This window comes from Macrotis lagotis, chromosome 5 (assembly GCF_037893015.1).
Source record: "Macrotis lagotis isolate mMagLag1 chromosome 5, bilby.v1.9.chrom.fasta, whole genome shotgun sequence".
Classification (NCBI taxonomy): Eukaryota; Metazoa; Chordata; class Mammalia; order Peramelemorphia; family Peramelidae; genus Macrotis; species Macrotis lagotis.
This window is the reverse complement of record NC_133662.1, coordinates 224,396,350-224,420,589: the sequence shown is the minus strand read 5'-3', so window position 1 is coordinate 224,420,589 and position 24,240 is coordinate 224,396,350. Positions and strand designations below refer to the sequence as shown.

The 24,240-nt window shown below is 37.9% G+C and overlaps 1 protein-coding gene across 2 annotated transcripts in view; it reads left to right on the top strand.

The window, feature by feature from the left end:
- TBX15 (T-box transcription factor 15) overlaps positions 1 to 24,240 on the top strand; it is a 164,788-nt gene that overhangs the window by 53,944 nt on the left and 86,604 nt on the right. The window lies entirely within an intron of this gene.

Genomic DNA, 24,240 nt, shown 5'->3' with positions numbered 1-24,240 from the left:
CATGGGCTTGGATGACCTCTTGGTGCAGTCCAAGGTCACAATCATTTTATTTTTTTTGACTGTCATATACTGATTCTGACTAATGTAGAGCTTGTAGTTCACTAGAATCTTTCCAATTATTCCTGAACCGCAACAATACTATTATCTAGTCATAGTTAAGGGGTCTATTTGACCTAAGCTCAAGGATAGCTATGAAATCAAAATTTTCTCCCAGCATTAGGAACTCTAGTTCATTTTGCATGTTCCCCATACTTTGTGCATTTATGTTTAAACATCTAAAATCAATTCTTCAAGAGCAGCACTTTCTAATAAATGTAGGGAACCAGAAAGAGCCCTCAATTTAAAGTCAGAAGACCTACACTTGAATTTTCTTGTATTTTCTGCTGCAAATGCTGTGAAAATAACACCAGCCCTCTATACCTCAGTTTTCTCATCTGTGTAGTGGGGATAGTAACATACCACCTATCCCTTGTGGTTGTTTTTAGGATCAAATGGGATAATGTAAGTGAGGGATTTTGGAAAATACAGTATATACAGAGAGGAAATTCTTAGATTATAAATTCCTTGTATAAACTATATTTTTTCATCTTTGCAAAAAATTGATGCTTAATTCATGTTTATTGAACTGAGTTGAGTGGTTAAGTTATTAGAGCAAGACTTATGATTCTAAAAATTACATTTGTTATTAGTTTTGTTATATTGATGCTACCACCTTCCCTTATGACCTTGAATCTGACTACATGGTTGCAAGGGAGCATAAAGTAAGGCTGGGGAGGAGGAACAGCTGTCTCAACAATTCAATAATCTTTTCTATGCCTAATGAGAGAGATAAGGGATTAGAATCATAGAATTGGAAAGCCTGAAGGGACTTTCTTAAATCCAACATTTTTATTTAGCTGATGAAGAAATTAAGGCCCAGAGAGGCATGCTTCTGGTCACATTGAGTTAGAATCTATGCTTTATAGCTATATTACAACCCCATCAGATAGAGAGATGTGCATTTCCTTTAATACTGTCATATCTGGCAAGTTATCAAGTGTGCGTATCCTTTGTAGAAACTTTCTTTGGAGGTCACATTTTCCTTGAGAGATGTCTACTTCCCCTACAACCCTCTCATTGTCCTTTCTCTCTCATGTTTCCGTATACATATTCTGCCTCTGTCATTGTCACTCTATGTCAGATAATGACTTTTGGTGTCTTCATTCTCTAGAATTGGACCTATAGTGGTGAGAATCAGTTGATCCCTTTGAGGGCAATATTATGGTGGGGGATCGGGACAGAAAATTTGTTTTTGGAACAGAGGAGGAGGCAGGCAGTGAAATCATAAATTTCACAGATTCTTAGACCTTGAAGCAAACTTTGAGGTCATCAGGTCCTATCTTAGCACTTTACAAATGAATAGATTCACTTCCTTTTGTTTTTAGAATCTTGTTAGGCTGAATGTCATGACAAAACATACTTGAATCTCAGCAAAGCATTTAATTTGTTTGTCATTTTTTAAAGATGGAAAGCTGTAAACCAGATAATAGTACCACTGGTTATCATTGTAACTGCTTGAATGACCAGATCCAAACAGTAGTCATTAAGGGGTCACTATCAATGTGAAGGGAGATCTCTGATGGGGATCTATAGAGCTCTATTCTCCCCTTTTCCCTCCTTCTCTTTCCATTCAATTTAACATTTTTATCAAAGACTTGAATTAAACCATAGAAAAATTGCTTATCACATCTGTTGGTAACACAATATTAAGGAGGAATAGTTAACATGTTGAATGTTAATAACAGAAAAGATCTCAACAGGTTACCATGATAGACAAATAAGATAATGGTGACTAGGAATCAGACTAAGTCTAGCCTGGAGCTGAAAGATGCAATAGTATGGATGATGAATGGAGGAAGTGTGATAGGACAGCAGTCAGTGTGAAAAGGATCTGAAGGTAGGATTAGATGGACTGCAAGCTTGTTAAATTAATCAGTCAATAAACACCTATTCAAAACCTACTTTGTGTCAGTTCAAGGAGCTCACAATATAATGGGACTTGTGAAATGCCAGACAATAAAATTAGTGGATCCCTACGTTTTACTGAGAGAAGTGATGCTAATATTGAAGGAGTGGCATCCAATGCTCTGGCTTGTTAAGACCTCATCTAGAACAAGTCCAGGGAACCATATTTTAGTAGAACATTAACAAGGAGGAGCATGTCCAGAAAAGGGCAACCAAGATGGTCAAGGAACTTGAGACCATGCCAAAATTGTTGTTGCTATTGTTTGTCCTTTTGTTTGTGAACAAGGCCAATGACAAAGATTAAGTTAAAGGAATTAAAGATGTGTAGCTTGGAGAAGTATGATCTGGAGGGAGGGAGCCTAAAAGCTAATTCAAAATTTGAAGGGTTCAGAAAGTCATGTATTTTTTTCTTTCTGTTTGACCCTTGAAGACATAAGTAGAGGCAAGGGGTGGAAACTACAGAGAGGTGGATATCATATTGACTATTAAAGATATCTCAAAATAGAATGGACTGCCTCTAGAGGAGTTAAAAATGGAGCCAATGTTACTTTCCCATGTGGAGTAGAAAGGGGACTCTTGATTGCTTTTTTTTTTTTTGCAATGCAATGGGGTTAAGTGACTTGCCCAAGGTCACACAGCTAGGTAATTATTAAATATCTGAGGCCAGATTTGAACTCAGGTCCTCCTGACTCCAGGGCTGGTACTCTATCCACTGAGGCACCTAGCTGCCCCCTTGACTTGATCAGCTATGGCCTATGTTAAGTGATTTCTAAGGTCTCTGCCAAGTTTGAGATCAATATACTCTGTAATGCTCATAGAGGTGAGGTAATTTCCCTAAAGTTATATGACTATAGTGATAAATAGCAGTTTGGGGTCCAAACAAAGCTCATGTATAAACATTAATGGCCATAATGATAAAACACAGTAGTCTACTAGACAAAGTCAAATTTCTCACTATGTCCGTGGAGGAGAAATCCAATTTCAGTGCATGTAGCAAAGGACAAATGCACATTTACCAATTAGATTAATTATATGATCAATTAAAAAAATCTCCCTAGTTTTTATTCTTGATGACTAACTTTTATATATATTCTACTCCTAATTCTGTAATTTCATTGGCTGCATTTCATCTAAACATTTGAATGGCTTGCTAAACTTAACTCACGATTATCAAATAAGATTTTTGAAAAGTCCTAGAGAATTTATTTGAATTCATCCCCCTTCTCAGGCAACTACCCCTAGGCAAAGTTCCATTGCTACTTTTCTTTTTCATTGATTTAATTATTTTCAGAATATGTGAAAATATCTCCCGGACACTCACAGTTACATTTAAGTAGAAGGTTGCTGCTTAACGAAACAGATTTTGAGGTTTTTTTCAGAAGCAGTTGTATAATGAAAAGAGCGTTCACCTTTGAGTGAGAACACCTGGGCAAGAATCTTGGCTATGCTACTTAATCTTTATGTGACCTTGGGCAAGGCCCTTAACTTCCCTAAGCCTCATTTTCCCCGTCTATGAAATGGGGATAATACTTGGATTGCCTACCTCACAGGGATGGTGTGAGAATCAACTGAGATATAAGGGATTTTTAAAACCAAAACCTTTATATAAATGCCAGCATTATTAGTTCAGCATGCTGAGTCCAATCCCTAAATGATTTTACATTTACTTTACCTTCTCCATAGCTATATTTATACATGTGGGAATGAAAATTTATTTTAAAAGGTTTTATTAATGTTCTAACAAAAATTTTTTTTAAATCACTTTCCAATGATCTCATAGCTCTGAAGCTCTATTGTCACAAATAAAGTCAAATAAAACAAATGTTTGAAAATGGATGCTCAGAGTTCTAAAGTTTATTAACGTTTTAGATTACTGCCATCAATTGTTTGAATTGCCCTCCTAGTTTTCTTTATCTTCACAACACCAATTCTTAAATCTTTACTGAATTTTTTACATTTGTCATTTTTATGGCACAGTAACAGTCCACTACATCCACATATCTCTACTTGTTTTGTCATTTCTCCAAGAGAAGCACCTGTTTTCCTCATAGTCACAACCTAAAATAATGTATTAATGTATTTGCCTTCTTAAAATGCATGTAAAATTGATCATTGTTGCATATGCATTGTTTTCTAATCTGATGAGTGAAGGTTAAAATTTTAGAGTTGTTTTAATTTAGATTTCTTTTATTAGTGATTTGATAATTTTTTTCTAGTCATTGATAGCTTGAATTTCTTTTGAAAACCCCTAATCATATCCTTGAGTTCACATAAACATTTTAAAAGACTTCAGAGGTAGTGAAAAATAGTCATCTTTCTTAAATATTTATACATTTGTGACAATTTCCTATATATCTTAGTCATTAGGACATTACCAGAAATATTTTCTGCAAAGATTTTCCAGAATTAACTGCATCTTTTCTGATTCTAGCTGCTTTGATTTTGTTTCAGCCACAGCTTTTTGATTTAATGGAATCCACAATTTCTAGTTTAATCTTCTATGATCACTCTGTGTCTTGTTTAGTTAAGATGGCACTCTTTTAGCACAGGTGTGAAAGACACCCTTTGGGTAATGAGGTTGCAAGTGAAGCACTCTTCCAGTAACTTGGATCAATTTAAAAATCCCTTACATAATAATAACAGCTGAAGTTTTGGTATCACTTTCAGGTTTGCCTAGCACTTTGTAGAGAGGAATCTCATTTGATCCTTATAATCATCTAGTTATTAAAGTAATCTCGTTAATCTTATTATTGTCCCTTCTTAAGTCCTTGCATGACTGTGAACAAATCACTTTTCCTTTCTGGGCCTCAGTTTCCTGATTTGTACAGTGAGAAGTTGGATGATATGCCCTAGAAAGTTTCTTCTAATACTAAGATCCGTGTTGTGAACATGGTTTCAGAGCTTGTATCACTGGCAGGATTCAAACCTAGGACAAATTCAACATTCCAATCAATATGTCAGGATACCTTTCCCAATGGAAATGCTTCTCATTTAAAAAGTACTTTCTTAGATATTAACTTATTCATAGAACACATAGAGCAGACATTGTCTGATGCCTATTTTTGCATGGCAGCTTTGGCCCAAATATGTCAGGCTATGCCCAGGTACACATAGTGCTGCAGAAGAGAAACAGACATTTCTGGAACAGCTCTTCATGTAACCACACTCCCCAAAGTTACACTGCTTTGCCAGGAGCTGTTGTTGTTTGTTGTATAACTGTGTCTGACTCTTCATAACTCCTTTGGGGGTTTTCTTAGCGAAGATGCTGGGGTGGTTTGCCATTTGCTTCTCTAGTTCACTTTACAGAGTAGGAAACTGAAACAAATAGGAGTAAGCGACTTGCTCAGGGTCAGGTAGCTAGACTGGACACCATTGTTTGCTTCTATTTAACAAAAGTCTTACAGGCTCCAACCATGATACAGAGACCTGGAATCTCCTGACTTTTATTTATTTCCCATAGGCAATCTCAGAATGGAAGAGTTCAGAGTAGAATTCAACACTTCTAAAGGCTATTTTTTTCTGATTGCACTGAAGCACCCCAAATAATTCAGATTGAGTGCATCACAGATTCTAAAGCACAGGACCGATTCTCCATTGTTCCTTCAGCACTAATTTTTCTCTCTATGGAATTTTATACTTTGCCTTTAGAGACTGCTGAATCCGTTCTACAATGAAAAAAAAAGACAAAAGCACTCCTTGTTCCACAGATAGTTCAGACCCAGTTAATGCTTCATTAAGACAATTTGTGACAAAAGCTAACTTTATCTTTGGTTCTGACCATCCTTATCCCTCTGACTTGGTGGTCACCTGACACATCCCTTTAACATTTCTTTTTCCATCTTTCCTAGATTAATTTTGTCTACTGCGTATCTCAACCTCCTACATTGTCAGATGAATAATATTGATTGGTAATGTGATGGAGGAACAAGCTTAGTTAATTGTGTATTTTGCTTTGGCTTTTGGTGACCATCCATGTCATCTGGTCTAGTAAAAGCTTAAATAGTGGGGATGTTAGGTCAGGATAATGAAAAATATAGGGCATAAGTAACCCATGGGAGTCATTTTTTGTAGCTTAGATTAATATCCCAGTGTATAAACTCAGTATATGAACAGGCTCTTTTTAGGGGCTGATAAATACCCAGAGCATCATTTGAGGAGCCGGGAGAGAGCACAAACATCCAAGGGTATGAGGAAAAGCCTTTCCATGGTAGTTAGTACATGAGCTAATCTTTGAGGAAGCTAGGGTTTAATTGTAAGAGGAAGAGGGGAGAGTGTGTTGTAGGCATGGGGGATAGCCTTTGCCAAGGCATGGTGGCAGGAAAAATCAGAACATAAGCTTAAGAAGGCATCTTAACATGCTGAGAAGCAGAGGACAGATTAATGAATTTAAATCCCCTTCAATCTGTATCTGCCCACAAAAGGTTTTCCTTTGTGTTATATTAATTGATCATTTGTTATATTATTGTTATATTTCTTACATTATTGTGTGATTTTTTTTAGGCTTTTGCAAGGCAAATGGGGTTAAGTGGCTTGCCCAAGGCCACACAGCTAGGTAATTATTAAGTGTCTGAGGCCAGATTTGAACTCAGGTACTCCTGACTCCAGGGCTGGTGCTCTATCCACTGGGCCACCTAGCCGCCCTTGTGTTATATTTTTTAAAGTTATATTAAATGATCCCTCTTGGGTGAGACAACTCTGTACTGGTACTCTGAGTTCTGGTTTCTTGCCTGCCATGGACTTGCACAGGCTGGCATCTGTAGTACCTGGAACATATCTCCCCTGCATCTCTGTTTCTGGAAATCCTCCTCTTCTCTTAAAGCCTAGCTCTTGTACCTATAGGATCACATATAGGATCCTATAGGATCACATATAACATCCTATAGGATCCTATAGGATCCTTATTTTGGAGCTGAAAGGGAGGCAAAAAAATCTACCTCTTTTCTAAAGTCTCCTTTAGGAAAAGTGATCTCTCCATCACATAAAATTAATAATAATAGTTAACATTCATATACCTTTTAACATTTGGTAAATATTTTACATATACAATTGCATTTTGATTTAATTCTCACAATAACCCTGTGAGGTAGATGGTACTATTATCCCCTTATTGCAGATGATAGGGCAACTGAGACAAAATGCTTAATTTGTCAGCACTCCTTCTTTGCTTTGATCACATTCCAACTTGGGTCATCATTATTTGTGTACCTGGCTTTATATATCAATTAGATTGTAAGTATTTTTGAGAGCAGAAGTTATAAACTTTGTATAGTGCTTGTCTTAGTAAGGTATATTGTTCATTCAATTTGAGCTCTCCAGGGGGTGGCCACTAGGTGGTCCAGTGGATAAAGCACTAGGTTTAGAGTCAGAGGAATGAGTTCAAATTCAGTCTTAGCCCTTAATATATACTAGCTGTGTGACCTTGGGCAAGTCACTTAACCCCAATTACTTCAAATCCAGGGTCATCTCTGGTCATCCTGATTCATATCTGGTCACTCGACCCAGATGACTCCAAAGGAGAAAGTGAGACTGGTGACTTAGCACAGCCCCCCCCCCCCACCCCAAGGCATCATCTCCCTGATGTCATGGTCTTCTTTGAGAATGAAGGACAAACATCAGGATGCCATAAAAGGTTTTAAGTTTCCACTGATTAGAGAGCTTCAGCAAGATTGGACAATCACTTATCAGCAATTCTAACAGAAGAAAAGTCTAGCAGATAAGGAATGAACTTTTGAGTTCTCTCTCAAATCTGAATTCTCATGATTATGTGCATTGAAACAGTTTAGGGAATTGTGGTAGAGTGGATAGGTTCCACTAGTATTAGAATCAGGAGACCTGAGTTCAAATCCTATTTCATAAAGCTACTAGCTGGGTAAATAAGAACAAATCATTTAAACCAGAGGTGTCAAAGTCAAATGGAAATAGGGGTCATTAATTCATAAACAAGGATCCCTGTGGGCTGCATATTGGCATCCATTTAAAATGTAGTCTTATCCATGCTTTGTTGTATTTTTATTAAATATTTTTCAGTTGCATCTTGATCTGGTTCAGTAGCACTTAGTAGTGGGCAACATGTTTGTCACTTCTTACTTAACCTGTAAAAGCCTTAGCTTCCTTATCTCATGAAACTGGGATAATAATACCTGAGATAATTATTGCCCTTATGATTTGTAATGAGAAAAGTGCTTTGTCATGTGAGTTGGTACTATTATCATTTATGTTGGAAAGTAGCATTCAGTCACATTGAACCATTTAGCATTCTGTTCAAGGTCAAGGTTAATGTCACATTATTTTTCTGTTGTTTCTCTCTGTGGTTTAGTATTTCATCTCCAAAGAAAAACTTTCGAAGCCTTCAATCAGACCCATTAGATCTTGCAAAAGAGACCATCTGAAAAGAGAAAACTTTATTTGAATGTGCTTCCATTTATATCCCTTCCAATCATGCAAATTTTCTTGTTCACAGTCACTAACTTTAAAGCACTAAGCTCTAGAAATCATACACTTCCTGATGTTTTCAATGAGTGGCAACTTTAATCATGAGAGGCACATCTCAGCCATGGGCACATCCACTCTTCTGGAGAGTCTTGAGGCCATGAGAAGACCTCAAGAATGATTGTATGTTTGCTTGCTGCCCACACAATAACACCAAACTTCAGCTGGCTGGCTTAACATCTCATTGAAGAGGGGTTGGGGTGCTGGTGGTGGAGTCACATTCTTACCAAAAGTAAGCACTCATCTGACTACTAATTTCCCAGAAAATAAAAACAAAAACCTTCAAATTTAGATGCTGAAGATTGATCTTTCCTCATTAGAAGGAAGGAGCCAATTGGGCTCGAGATACATTTAAATTTGTTGGCTTTGCAATAATACCATTGGTTTCTTTTAGCTGTTCAGTCTCAATTGAAGGAGGTAAGAGAAGCATTGTTTTCAATCTTGTTTTCCAGATCAAGTTTGCTTATTTACATAGGAATTTATGGCAATTGAGGATGGGGTTTGGGTTAGTTAGGGATGGGGTTACTAACAGGCTAAATATCAGGATGAGATTTGTGCATGTTCCTCTTAAAGAAATCTGAATGTTTTGGGGTTTTTCAAATGAAGACCACAGATGCTAAAAAGCTGGCCAAGAATAATGAACACAAAGTCAACAAGTTAAACAAGGATTTCAATCAGGTTGGCACCAACTTGCTCTAACTTCACAGCCTGGGCATCAATTTATGACAAATAGGTTTTTTTTTAGGTTTTTGCAAGGCAAATGGGGTTAAGTGGCTTGCCCAAGGCCACACAGCTATGTAATTATTAAGTGTCTGAGACCGGATTTGAACCCAAGTACTCCTGACTCCAAGGCTGGTGCTTTATCCACTACGCCACCTAGCCGCCCCAACTAGGCCACCTAGCCGCCCCGACAAATAGTTTTGCTGAGAAAGTGTGGTTACTCAGCCCACTTTGGATCCATTGTCTACATCATGATTTGGGCTTAAGGTGGTGGTGGAGTTGGCTTGGGTCAGGTAAAGTATACAATTGATTAGGCAGTTAACTTAATCTAGGCAACTCAATTAACTTAATCTAGGCATCTTGGTGGTGACATGAAGTCAGGAAGATCTGAGTTCAGATTTGATCTCAGATACTCCAAGTAACCCTGACTGCCTTAGTCTTCTATGAAATGAGCTAGAGAAAGAAATGGCAAACTACTCCACTGTCTCTACTAAGAAAACCCCAATTGAGGTCATGAAGAGTTGGACATAGCTGAAAATGACAGAACATCATCAGTTGTGTGACCCTAGACAAGTCACTTAACCTCTGTCTGCCTCAGTTTTGTCATCTATAAAGTTTAAGCAATAACATAACCTATCCTCTTTGGGTTATTGTGAATTCTCCATCTGCCAGGATACATTGCTGCCTCAATATTTAACCTGGTAAAGTGGAGATTAAAGGATCATGGTAGCTCTCTTTGCACCAAGGAAGGATGGAATATTCAGATAAGACTTCAGACGGTTTTTCTATTAGGAAGATAATTCTGTAAATCCTGGGCTGGGATCTGTGACAAATTACTCTGACTGAAAGGATAGTGTGTTTTATAGATGACCTTTTAGAGCTCAGCAATAAATCTTCACTGGGTTCATCCGGCCATCACTGACTGGCAAACAAAATCTCTATTGCACCTTCAGCACCAGGCCATTGTAGGCAGTGCCTGGATCTCTGACTCCTCCACTGCCATTCAATCAGTCATTAACATATATGCCTCAGGTGTGGAAGGAAGAACTGAGGTAACATCTGTGGATAAAATTTTCTTCATTTACTTCTCTTTAGGTTTCCCTTGGTGTCCTCTGTAATCCCAGGACGGGGAGAAAACTTGTATAGCAAAGTTCCTTGTTCTTCCTTGTTTTTACTTCCCTCTCTGTGCCCCCCCCCCAACTTTGGATCTGGAAAATTGTTGGAAGAAGTAATAGCAGTCTTTTACCAAATTCAATTCAAGTCCATACGATTCAGAAAGCATTTTTCAGCACTCATTATTATTTTATCTTTGTATTGTTGTGTATATGTGTTATGTGTAGTATCTACCTGACTTGCAATTGAATTCTGTTGACATTTATTAATTGGCTTCTTTGGTGAAAGTGCTGTATTAGGGATGAAGTAATTCTGAGATTGGTCAATCAACAAGCATTCACTTAGGGACTGAAGATACAAAAAAATGAAACAATTCCTATTTTCAAGGAGATTTGTAAAAATAAAGACCACTAATATATAGTGGTTAAACTTTGGGAAAAATGAATGTGTAATATGGGGAATAATTCCTGAGATCCTACCAGAAGGGATGATCAAAGGCATATTTTTTTAACTGCTGGCTTGTTATAATGGCTGACTATTAAAGATATCTGCAGCTCTGCAATAAACATACACATACACACATACACAAACACACATCTAAAATACACAGAGTACTTAAAAACTTGCAAAAACACTTAAGGGAGTGATGAAATAAACAGAGCACAGGACTTTTTGTCAGGAAGAAGCATTTAAGTCTCCCCTTAGAAACTTACTAGCTATATGATCCTAGATAAGTCAGTGAACTTCTCTCAGCCTCAGTTTCCTCATTTGTTGTGAGAATAAAATGTTATAGGACATGTAAAGTGCTTTGTAAACTTTTAAGACTAGACGTAGCAGGTTTACTATTTTTATTATTATTATTATTATAATTATCATCATTATAGTCTACAAATAACTCTGCAGGTAGGTAATGCAGGTATTTTTTTAATCTCCATCCCCCCACTTGCAGAACTTGCAGTCTAATGGGGAGGGGTGGCTTTCATATTACAAAAATAAACATGATAAGAAGGAGAATTTTGTGAGAGTATTAGGGACATAAATTACTATTCAAAGAGGTGACAAAGATAATTTCTCTGAGTCCCCTTCCAACTCTGAGGTTCTGTGATCTTAGTTGAGGGATTCAAGGAGAAGGTGGCTATTTGAAAGGAAGGGTCAGATATCAGTAGGGGGAAATGAAGGGTGGTGGTCTATAAGTATCTCACACTATAAGTAGTGAAGCTGGGTTTTGAACCCAGGTCTCATTCCAACACCTGACAGCCTTGTCTGCTCATAGCCACTGCCCTCCTAGCCATGATCTTGGGTAAGGCTTCATCATTCTGAACTTCAGATTTTTCCCTTGGATAATAAGGGGATTTGATCAACTCAATTCCTGAATCTGGGAGCCTACGGTGCATCTAGAATATGTTCTTTGCTTAGTTCTGCCTAGTGTCCAGATAATAGTCCCTGTGAATATTTGGTCTCATACTTGAATTTCCTTCCTATCACCAATAAAAATTGGCTAAAGCAAACTTTAATAAATGATGAGTTTCTTTTCTTTGGAGGTTTTCAAGTACAGATGGAGCAATCACTAGTCAAAAATGCTACGATGAGGATTTCTGAATGGCGAATAAAGTCTTCTCCCAATTTTCCAATTCTGCAATCCAACTTGAATGAAAGACCTTAAGGGGCAGGTGACATGGGGCAAACCATCATTTTAATAAGATTCTCTCAGTTATTTTCTTCTTCTTGGGTTTGTGATTTAATTGAGGGCAATGTGATAGAGAGGCCAACACTTTTCAGTTTTAAAGTGAGTATAGTTTATCTTTGGAATTTTACTCATTCTGAATTTTCACACTTTTGGGTCTTACCACTGAACTTCTTGTATGCTAGGTCCTTTTCTTGTTCTTATCTAGCTGCTGGGTAATATTCCTAAATCTACAACTAATAACAAGATATTAGAAGGGGAAGAGGGAAAAGGAAAAGGAAATAAGAATTTATAAAATGCTTATGATGTGCCAGAGGACATATAATCCAAATCCTTAATTTTACTGAAGAAAAAAACTGAGACTCAGAGAGGTTAAGGAACTTGCTTTGAGGTCATAGAGATAGCAGAGTTGGGACTTGAAATCAGACCTTTAGCTCTAAATCCAGTACCCTATGCCAAATCATAAATACAAAAATGAATAATGTACGATAGTCTTAAGTTGAGATGGAGTACTACAATGGGGTTGGAAGGGAGAGCATTTATAGTTCAGGAAATGCCTTCTGTAGGTTGTGTTGCTGAGTTGAGCTTTGAAGGAAGTTGGAGATTCTAAGAGCCAGAGATGATGAGGGAGTCAACACAGTCTGTTATTTAGGGAAATATATTTGTTACGCCAGTCTTCCTTATAGGATAGAGACTGGATCTGTAATCTTAATTGTGTAGCATGCTCTCGGTAAGGAACACCATTTTATCAGTGGAGGTTGGCACATTCTCTACAGCTTAAAGTAGTGGTTCGTGAAATGTGATCTGGGAACTCATGGGGGTCTTCAAGACCCTTTCAGGAGGTCCACAGGGTCAAAATTATTTTCATAATAATATGAAGACATTTGAATTTCTGACATGCTAAATACTAATAGATACTACCTAGTAGTTGTAAATAGATAAAATAAAAATAAATAAATAAAAAAGTTGTAGATAGATTTAAAAAAATTTCTTTGGCATACTCAATAATTTTTCAAGTAGTCATTAAACATTTATTAAGCACCTGCTATGTTCCAGGCAAGACTATAAGAACTGCTGAGTGAGAATGACTGTCATAAAGTTTTTGAGAGGTTAAGTGATTTGCCAAGGGTCACACAGTCAGTATGTATCAGAGACATATCTTGAACTCAAGTCTTCCTGACTCCAAGTACAGTTCTCCAGACATTATGTCAAGGCTCTTCTCTAATATTTTTATGTAGAAGCCCCCAAAATCTGCCTTTTTATCCACTTTTACCCATAAAGGTCAAAGAGCTTTCCTATCAAAATAAACTATTAAAGAATGATTTGTTCAAGATGACATTTCAGGAGGGGCAGTCAGATGAATCAATGGATAGAACACCAGCCCTGGAGTCTGGAAGATCTGAGTTCAAATTTGACCTTGGACACTTATTATGTATGTGACCCTAGGCAAGTCACTTAACCCCTATTGTCTCCAAAAACAAGGAGACATTTCAGATTCTTTAATAGGATTGTAGAGGATATCAAGGCTGAGTGAGAAAGCCTTTCTGGAGACCCTTAAGTTATAACATGTGATAGGTGAAAGCTACTTCTGACCTTGGCCAAGAGAATGAGTACTGTCCTTCAAACCTCCTTTTTACCATAAAAGACTCCTCCCACTTTCAGCCTGTAGAGCCCTATTGGCCCTGTGTCTTGTGAAGGGGATGATGTCCCTGGAACCAAATTCACTCTCATAGCTACAACTGTGCTTCATAGACTTTGGAGTCCTGCTGAGTGGGTTCTTTTAAAAATGTTTTGCATCATCTCCAGCCTCGTGCCATTTATGCCCTTGGGTTGAGGGAAGCAGCATTGTGACTTGGAGAAATCCCCTTCTTTAGATGAGCTGAATCAGAACTGGGCTATTAATCCCAGCAATATTTCCTGTCTCTGAAGTTTGTTGGTCAGTCAGCCACACCTGCCTTGAGTTTCCTTGCCAGTTCTTGCTGTTAGAGCAGAATTCTATTTTTGGGCATTTCTTCTCAGCACAAATACATGTTTGTTGGGGGACAGCATGGGGTGGATTGATTGCCTTTTTTGAGTGACTACATTAGAATATCGATTGCCTGGAACAAATGGATTTCCTTGATTACTTTCCCCATTCCATAAACATGCCATTGGGCAGCATGATTGGACACCTAATCACTTGGTTTGTTAATAGACTTTCATCCATAAGAGGACAAGAAGTGATACATTTATGATGGCCCTTGACCTCATACCTTGGTCTTAATTGTTTTTTATCTTTACTATCATTGGAAATGAGAGAGGTCATATCATCCGACTCTTCATTTAGTTCTATGATATAATGACTAATTCTTATCTTCATTTGATTATTTGGTTAAGAAAGTCAAACTGGAGAACTCCATAGCTTTTCCTTGCCCCCAGTGGTCTATTCTCAATTTAAGCCCTGCTTCTAATCCTGGCTCAGGATTATTAATTGGGTAACCTTGATCAGGTCATTTTCCAGAGTTCTCAGAGCTCAGTTTTTTCATCTATAAAACAGGGATATTATTATTTGCTCTCTCTCTCTCCCTCTCTCTCATAGGATCATGCAGATCAAATATTTGCGAAATACTTTGGGACTATAAAATGCTATACAAATAAAAGGTAATTTTAGTGTTATAACTTTAACTAATAATTAGCCAAGCTGTCTGCCAATGGAAGTACTTTAGAGAGTTTTTACTTGTCTGGTCTAGGTCTCAGAACAGAGAGAGAAAGTCAGTCAGTCTATAAACATTTATCAAGCACACACACACACACATATATATATATATATATGTATATATATATGTATATATGTATGGCACCTATATAATGTTCTAAGAACTGGGGACCCAAAGGCAAAAGATAATCACTGCCCTCAAGAGAAGCACTATCACTTTGTTTCTTCTGTTTTCTTTCTTATTACCTAACTCATTGAATTATAGGAGGTGAATAATAACCCATTAGATAAGTAGGGGACCTTAGAGATGATCCAGCCCAAGTCCCACGTTTTATAGAAAAGGAAACTGAGACTGAGATAAGTGTAGGGATGTATGTACTCAAGGTCACTGGAACAGAAAGTCAGGTGTTTTGGGTTTCAAGTCTTCTGTAATATGACATGCTAATTTGATGTTGGTCTGGAGTTCTGAAAGAATTATTACATCGTCTATACATATTTAAGTCAGTGTGAACTGTGATGTTCAAAGGACAGAATTTGAAGAGAATAAAAGAGAATAAAAGACCAGACATTTATGAATCAGTCAATAAGAAATGTCTATGTTTTACAAAGTGTTCCTGTCAACTTGCTTTACTCTAATCAGAGGCCTGGTTTGGGTGACACAGAAAAGTCAGAACTGGGTCTGTGTTTAAGAAAACAAACAAACCCAAATATAGCCACCTTCTCCTGCCCCCATTCTTGCCCTCCTTCTCCTTTGGCCAGCTGCCATCTTCTTTCTTTTCTTTTGGAAGCCAGCACTGAGGTCTGGCTCAAACCAAGACTGGGATGTTCCATTTCTTCAAAGCCTGAAGGCCCTTGGCTAAGCCAGACCTCTTCTGGTGGTTTCCTGGGCCTTGTTTTTCTTTACTCAGAGACAGTAGAGTTTCAGATAAATAAGAAATTTGTGTCTTCTTGTTTTCTGTGGTCCCCAGTAAGGTCAGGGAAAAAAAAAACTCCCAGTCAGCTTCTCTTCCAGCCACAGGATAGTCATTCCTCTGTCTTATAGGTTGTTTCTCACTAGCAAACTGGCAAGATAGTCTTTCTCATAACCTCAAGATAAACTTGACCCCCCATTTTCCTCTTACTCAGTGATTCCTGAACAATTTTCCTTACCCTTGATATTCACTCAAGATTTATTGGGTATCTACTTTACAAGGAGGAAGTACTAAATACATTCTCTGCTATCAGACTACAGAAATCTTTATTACCCCATTTATTGCACAAACCCTATAAGCAAAACCATAAGTTCAACATTTAAGGAAAAAAAATTCTCTGATTTTTCTCTCCTGCCTCAGAGATACACTGTAAGAAAATGAGCCTAAGGATGTTTTTTTTCCTATGTTGTTGATCTGCCACACATGAATGATCTTCCCTCATGAAATGAGAAATCAGAATTATTTTTATTTGTTCCCATTCTGAGAGGCAGTGTGGAGTAGAGGATGGTGAGCCAGTCTGAGTGGGTTGAAGTGTTGCAGTTTGATTAGGAAGATGAGCTGGAGGTAAGTCCACTCACCTGAATGTTTTGCCATATAAGTTTGGGCCTCATTATGTCTAAAGCACCACCAGAGGATTTGTCATATCCTGAGTCAAGTTAATTTTTCCTCAAGCACATTGTGAGACTTTCTTAGTTAATGGTCTTCAAATCCTACAAGGCTTCTTGGAGATGGTTTTGGTCTTCTTGGAAAGTGGGGATCCAAAATACACATAGAAAAACTGAAGACCACACATGATTAAGTAAATGTTCAACTGAATGGTAAAGATAATCAATACTATTAGAATTCAGAGAAGCCAAGCCTGGAGGCATCTCTAGGAAAACTTTAGGAAGGATCTGACCAAAGAAAGATGATGAGATTTAGAGATCATCTGTTCTTAACCTTTCATTGGACAGGTGAGGAAACTGAGACCCAGCAAGGTGATTTGTTTTGTCCAAGGCAAATTTGTACTCTTCTGACACCCAATTTAGTGTTCTATTCTTTCTACTTTTACCATGAGCTGGGTCTTGAAAAATGTATAGATTTTCACTTATCTAAGTTTTTTCTATTGCCTAGAATTAGTTTTCCCATTTGTTTATTGTTTTCTTAGAGGGATCAAACTATCATGATGCTGATAATGTTTGTATGTATCTGTCCATACGTGTATATAACACAGTGCATAGATAAACATAGCCATATGCACACACTGCACATATGTATATATCATATACCTATAAAAGTATAAATGCCTGGTCTAGACATGCTCATATATGTGTGTATGCCACACATACAGACATATCTACCTACGTGCCTGCATAAGTAACATATATACATACATACACACAAATACACACATGCTTCTCTGTTTACATGCTATATTTTTCCTAGTAGAATGCAAGCTATTGGAAAGCAGGGAGTTTTTTAGTTTTGTCTTTTTATAACCTTAGAAAAGTGCCTTGCCCAGAAAACCCTGCTTCATTGTTTAGTCATGGTGACAGTGGCAGTGCCAGTGATGGTGCAGGAGAACCCAGAAAACCCTGCTTCATTGTTTAGTCATGGTGACAGTGGCAGTGCCAGTGATGGTGCAGGAGAACCCAGAAAACCCGGCTTCATTGTTTAGTCATGGTGACAGTGGCAGTGCCAGTGATGGTGCAGGAGAACCCAGAAAACCCGGCTTCATTGTTTAGTCATGGTGACAGTGGCAGTGCCAGTGATGGTGCAGGAGAACCCAGTGCTATGACTTTTCATTATCAAGATGATCTATATTTGTGGACGTCGCCTCCTGTGCTGGCAGCTCCAACCCTTATTCAACGTAGTTGGGATTAATGGAGTACTTTTCCCTCCTCATGAGGGAAATGTATGAGCTGTGTGGAATGGGAGGGGATTTTCTCTGCTGTGCAGCAGATGTGGGGTAGAGGGGGTGTTTTATGGATCTCACTACAATATGTGTGGTTTCTTCATATTTTTCATGTTTGGCAGCTGGGAATTGTGGCTTTGCTGCTTATTGTGTGACGGGCTAAGCCTGTGACACATGTTGTCTCCTGATGGTATTGTTGTTTAAATGTTAAAATATAATGCAGGATAAAAACAGGTCATGAGGCTTTCCAAGCCACTCTTACAAAACCATCTGAAAGGACATCTGCATTCTGGGATGCCCCAGAGGTCAAAAAAAGTCATTTTTAATTTGTCCCTGAATGTTTTGGCTTCAATCATTAGTCGTGTCTCAGTGACCTAGCAATGTTTAAGACCATAAGTTCCATCTATCAAAACAGGCCATATATAGGTGAAGGGGGATGCCTCTGGAGTTGGCTGGCCACACCTTCCTCTTCGCCTTCATCTTTATTCTTTTCCTTTTGGTCCCTGATTTTCACTTTTACCATGTTTTTTTTTCCTCTTTTTTTTTTCTTTCTTAAAAATAGAACTAATTGATAATTAGTTCATATAATTCAACAAACACTTATAGAATTGACTCTTGGGAGAGAATTGACTTTAGGATGCAGGAGCAAAGATACAGAGAAATTTAATGATTGGTGTGTGATTTATCAGTAATTAATGCTAATAATAAAATTAGTAATAGCTTAGATACCCTCTTAAGGTTTGTCAAATGTTTTTTAAAAACATCCTCATGACAATCTATTGAGACAGGTACTATTATTCCCATTTTACTGATGTAACAGTTGAGGTTCAGACAGATTATTGGTTTGTCTGGGCCCACAGAGCTGGTAAATGAGCTAAGATTTGACCCCAAGTCTTTTTGCTTCTCAGTGGATTGATTTTTCCACCATGCTCTTTGAAGAGACTAGATCTGGGAGGAGAGTTTATAGCCAGATTTCAGCATATTTTCCTCTGTTTTTAAGAAAACACAGGATGTATTTCCAGGATAAAGGGAAGAGGAAGGAAAGACCTAGTGCTTCTCCAATCCTAGATCTGAGGGGAGACCTAGGTCTTCCATGACATCCAGGATCATCTCCAGTCTTCCAATCTGTATCTTATCACCAGATTAAGATGGCGCCGGAGAGGAAATGTGAAGCTGGTGACATTGCACAGTCCTCCCTCATTGATTTTCAATTCACTTGTAAATCAAGACATCATCTTCCATGGTTATTTTTGAAAAGGGAGGAAAAACAACAGTAGATCTAAGGCTGAAGAATTGATCTTGCTCTTGAGATTTGAGAAAAAAATCTGATAAATGGATAAACAAATAAAATGCCATATTTACTTTTTAAGGTAATGATTTGTGGAACCATCCCTACCAGGGGATGCTGCAAATGTGTATGAAATTATGAATCTCAAATTTTTAAGAGTATATTTCTATCACGTCTACATAATGTGAGGGAAAGAGTTCTGAACTTGGATTCCAATTAAATTAAATGACCTATGTTTAAAAGTACCCACTCTCTGTGGGTACACCAGTCAATAAATGTGCATAAAACTCAATTTTCTTATCTATAAAATGGGATAGTAAAGCCTGTGGTACATACCTCACAGGATTAATGTGAGGCTTAAAGGAAATGAGAGGCAATGTGACCTTGTGACTGGGCAACTAGGTAGAGTAGTGGATGAGAACTGGGTTTGGAATCATGAAGACTCATCTTCCTGAGTTCAAATCTAGACTCAGATATTTATTACCTGTGTGACCTTAGGCAAGTCACTTAACTCTCAATCAGTTTTCTTATCTATAAAAATGAACTGGAAAGATATTACACTATCTTTGCCAAGAAAATCACAAAATAAAGTCATAAAGGAAATGACTGAACAACAATCAGTGGCCTTTTGGACAGACAGCTGGCCAGGAAAACCTAGATTCAAGTCTTGTTTCTTACTTATGCTGGCTACATAGCTTGGGGTAATTCATTTTATTCCTGAGTATTCAAGGTAATACAAGAATCCAATAAGTTACAAGAAAGGTATCCACCTACATGGATAAGAGAAGTTACCTGTATATTGAAATAACAGATCTAGTCCCTATTCCTATATAAAATGTTATATAAATGGCAATTGCTATCATCTGGCACAGATCTCCTTATTTAATATTTGAGGAAAGAGAGACCCAAGAAAAGACTTGACTTGTTCAGAGTCCTACAGGTAGCAAGTGGCAGATCTGGGTTTCAATCTCAGTTTGTCTGATGCCTTCTGACTATGAAGTCAGTTATTTTTCCTCTGCAGCAAGCTGCTTCTTCCCTTGTTTACCCTAGCCTCGGGCTTCAGGGCCTGGCAGAATTCCTTCATCCCCATGTCTCAGCCAACATGGCTAGTACAACCCCACGGGTCTTAAATCGGGCCTCTGCCAGAACCCTGGTTTTTGTGTGGGATTCAGCCATCGGCAGATATTTAGATACTGCGTACGTTCCCTCAGCTGGAGCCTTGAAAGTGCTGGCGTGGCATTCCCAGAGAAGCCAACCAACTTAAAAGAAAGTGCCGTAAAGTAAATCACCAGGACTGGATGATTTTCATCCAAGAGTTGGGAAGGAAATGAAGTGTGAAATAGCGGAGATACTGATGAAGACATTAGTTCTTCTGTACAACAGCAACTGTTCCAGAGTAGGGTAAGGCTGCTAACATGGTGACCTTATTGCTAGAGGGGAGAGATCTATGGCCTAGCTGGCAGCTTTGGCCCGTCTAGGCCACTTGGAACCAGGAATGCAAACCCTAGCACAACAACAGGGCTTTTTCTTCCTTTGGAGCAGGTAAGTGGAACCATTCTGTCGGTCTGACATGGTAGCCTTCCTGAGGAGTCTTTAATAATTGAGATGCTTTGTGTTCTCCCTGTGTTCTCCCTGGGTGCATTCTGAAATGCTTTGTCTCCTTGGAGCTGTAAAGTTGGGGATGGAGGGAGTGATGTATTAAGCCTGTAAGATTATGTCACCCCTTACTCTATAAACTCCAGTGATTTCCTATTGCCTACAGGTACAAATACAAACTGCTCTGTTGGGCATTTACCTTTATAACCTAGCTCCCTCTTATTCTTCTTATACCTTAATCAAAGATAGATCACCTTCAATTCAGTGATACAGGCCTCTTGGATGTCCCATTGATAAGACATTCCATCTCTGGTCACTTTCTATGGCTTTCTCCTATGCCTGGAATACTCTCCCTCCTCCCCTCTGACTACTGATCAACCTGACTTCCTTTAAGTCTTCATATACATTTGTTTACTTGCTGTCTCCTCCATTTTGAATTGAAATTAAATGAAAAAGAGGAGGAGAAAATTGTTAGAAAGATCTAGGGCTGCCATATGGATGAATGATTGACAGAGAGCAATAGAAGTATGCACCCCCAAACAGAACTACTGGTGAATCCAACTGGTGAGAATTTCCACCTCCCCCTTCTTCACTTGGCACAGGACAATGGGAAGTAGAATTTTTAAAATTTATCCAAAGAAGTGAGTTAGTTTCATGATCACTTAAATGGTGTATTTGAGAATCCCAAAGAAGATGTTTCCTGGAGGTGGAAAGTCCCAGAGACCAGAGAGTTCAAGCCCCTGAGGACACTGGAACCAAGATGAGTTTAAATGACTAATTCAAGATTACACATTCCATCAGAGATGGAATTTGAACACAGATCCTCTGATTCTAAGACTTGGGTTTATTTTACAACTGATCAAACCTAAAGCAATATCCTTGTACAGAGGGAGGAGGTGGATAGAGAAAGCATCAAGTTTCAACTTTAACTACAACTTTAATTCCACCTCCTCCCTGCAACCTTCCCAGAATCTCTTAGCCAGGATATATGTCCAACCTGGATATCATGTGGCCTCATTTGGCACAGGACAATGGGAAGCAGAATTTTTAAAATAAAGCCAGAGAAGTGAATTAGGTTCATGATAACTGGAGGGGTATTTGAGAATCCCCAATAACTTTCTAATGCATTTATCATGTAATGTCTAGATTGATGATTTTATTAGCCTGGGGGCTCCCTTCACCATTGCTTATCAGCAATTATGTTGCATATTATACATGTGGGATTGTATGAGACACCAAGAGGTTAAATTATTTGCCCAGAGTCACACAGTCATATTTGAGCCCAAGTTAGTCTGAATTTAAGGTGACTTTTTATCCACTGCACCATGATAATGAAACTCTCTCTAGTTTTCTGTGCTTGTGTCTCATATCCCCATTAGACTATTAACTCCATGAGGGAAGAGATCAGTTCCTGGTTAAACACTCTTAGTCCCTTTCATGTTCTCACACATTAGACCCTTTAATATCTGTTTTGTTGAATGTTGGCAATTTTCTCTTTGGGAAATAAGTATCCCTGAGGAGAGAAGCATTACATGGTGGGAAGAATGTTGGAACCTGGGTTCAAATTCCAGTTTCATTTTTAATTCATCCTTCAGATTGACTGAATTGTTTAATTAGTTGGTAGGTTTCTTATTTTTCCTGTGTTCTAGGTGTCTTATTTATTAAAAAAAGGAAGTGGATGAGATGAGAGGATTTCCAAGTTGCATTCCAGTTCTTAGAATATATATATATGTGTATATATATACATATATATATATTCTCATAAATACATTTTGTTTTGTGGATACTTTGACTTCTATGTAGGGAAATTCATATTCTTCCAGAGGTGGTCATTTATCTTACTTAAATCTGAGCAATTTGACCTATAGGATGTGTAACATGACCAAACATCATGAGGTTGGGAGCCTATAGAGTGAAGGTCACAATAATGTCATTGGGTTGGAGCAAGGCCTGTGGTCATTGATTGTGGGCAAAGAAACAAATAGCATTACTCCAAAAGGGTTTATTAATTTTAAGGAACATTTGCTCCAGCAGTCCACACTCCAGCCTTAGGATTTGTTATGATGAAATTGGATCACAAAAATGCATGACAAGCTCATTTCCAGTATTGGGAAATTGTTTTGGGGATTGCTTGAGGGAATGGGATGGTCCCTAGAATTAATCTTAATCTTCAGTATAAAGAAACTACAGAGGCAGTTAGGTGGCACAGTAGATAGAACACCTACCCTGGAGTCAGGAAGACCTGAATTCAAATCCAGCCTCAGACATTACCAATCTGTATGAACTCGGCAAAGTCATTTAATCCCATTTCCTTGCAGAAAGCCAAAAACTAAAAAATCAACAACAAAAACAAGAAACTACATATGGCCACCATTACCCTTGGAGCTTGTCATGAGGACTGGTTAGATGTTCCCTGTAGATATGCTGAATTTATAGTTAAGTCTCAGGACAGAAAGCTGGGAATGTACTGGGGAAAGAGCCTGTGACTAAGATTTAATAGGTAAGAATGCTGCTTTCCCAACTCTGTCAATTGGCCTGTGGCTTTGGCTACTTGTCTTTCTTTCTGGAAAGGGTTCAGGAGAAAGATTCAAAACATGCTAGACTTGGAAGGAATCAACAATGACGAGTTCTAGTTTCTTTTAGGCAAATAGAGTAGTATTCCTATTTCAAGGATGAGATGATTGAGGTCCCTGAGGGGTTCAATTGAGCAAATATTTACTGGGTATCTATTTACTGGGTTTAGGCTAAGTGTTACAGATACAAAGACAAAAATGAAACCCCAACTCCCCTCAAGGAGTTTTCTTTCTACTGAAGGAGAGAATGAAGGCAAGAATCAAGATCTTCTAATTTCTACCAAATGTCATTGAACTCATAATGCTTATAGGTGTTTAAAATGTTTTATATTCATTATTTCATTTGATATCTCATGATCTATCTCTGAATGTCATGAGTAAATCAAATTATTTTATTTCTAATTATTTGAAATATACCATTTATTTAGAAGAACCCTTCAATTAAGTGGATAGAGCTTGTTTTCTTATCCTTAAAACTAGAATAATCTTGCTTTATTTGTCACACAAGGTATAAAAATTAAATGATATATGTAAAAGTTATTTAAGCATGTTATTATATTAGTAATAACAAACTAGAAATAGAGACTGGACTTGTAATTTCATTGCCATAAGGAAATCTTGGGTGAGAAAACTCCCTCCTCCAATGCACATTATCTTCTTTTCCAAGACTTAGGATCTTAGAGGGTTGCCTAGATGCTAGGGCAATGAGAAGTGAAGGGATTTGCCGAGGGTCACGTGGATGGCATGTGTTAGAAAAAGCACTTGAATCCAGGTTTTCCTGACTTTGCAAAATATGTCAGAAACAGGGATAGAACCACTGATCATTGTATGTAAAATTATCCATTATTTTTAAAGAAATGTGTTGTTTAAGGGAATTAAATATTTGAATAAACATATAAACCACAATGCATTCACTTTAATAACATGCATTTCCCATTTAACCAATGGCAGAAAATGGACTTTTTATTTTCTTCATGTGAAGAGCTCTCAACTGCTAAAGAGTATTATAGGTATAATGTTTGAATGAATTCCCATAAATATGAGGAGACAGGGCAGTATCAGTGGTATAAAAGAATCTGGACACCAACCAGGTGGGAGGTAGCATATTATAGTAGAAAGAATATTGGATAGACTGTCAAAAGACATAGGTCATCTACTTGACCCTGATATTTGTCTCTGTGATCTTGGGTAAGTAGCTTCCCCTCGTTGGCCT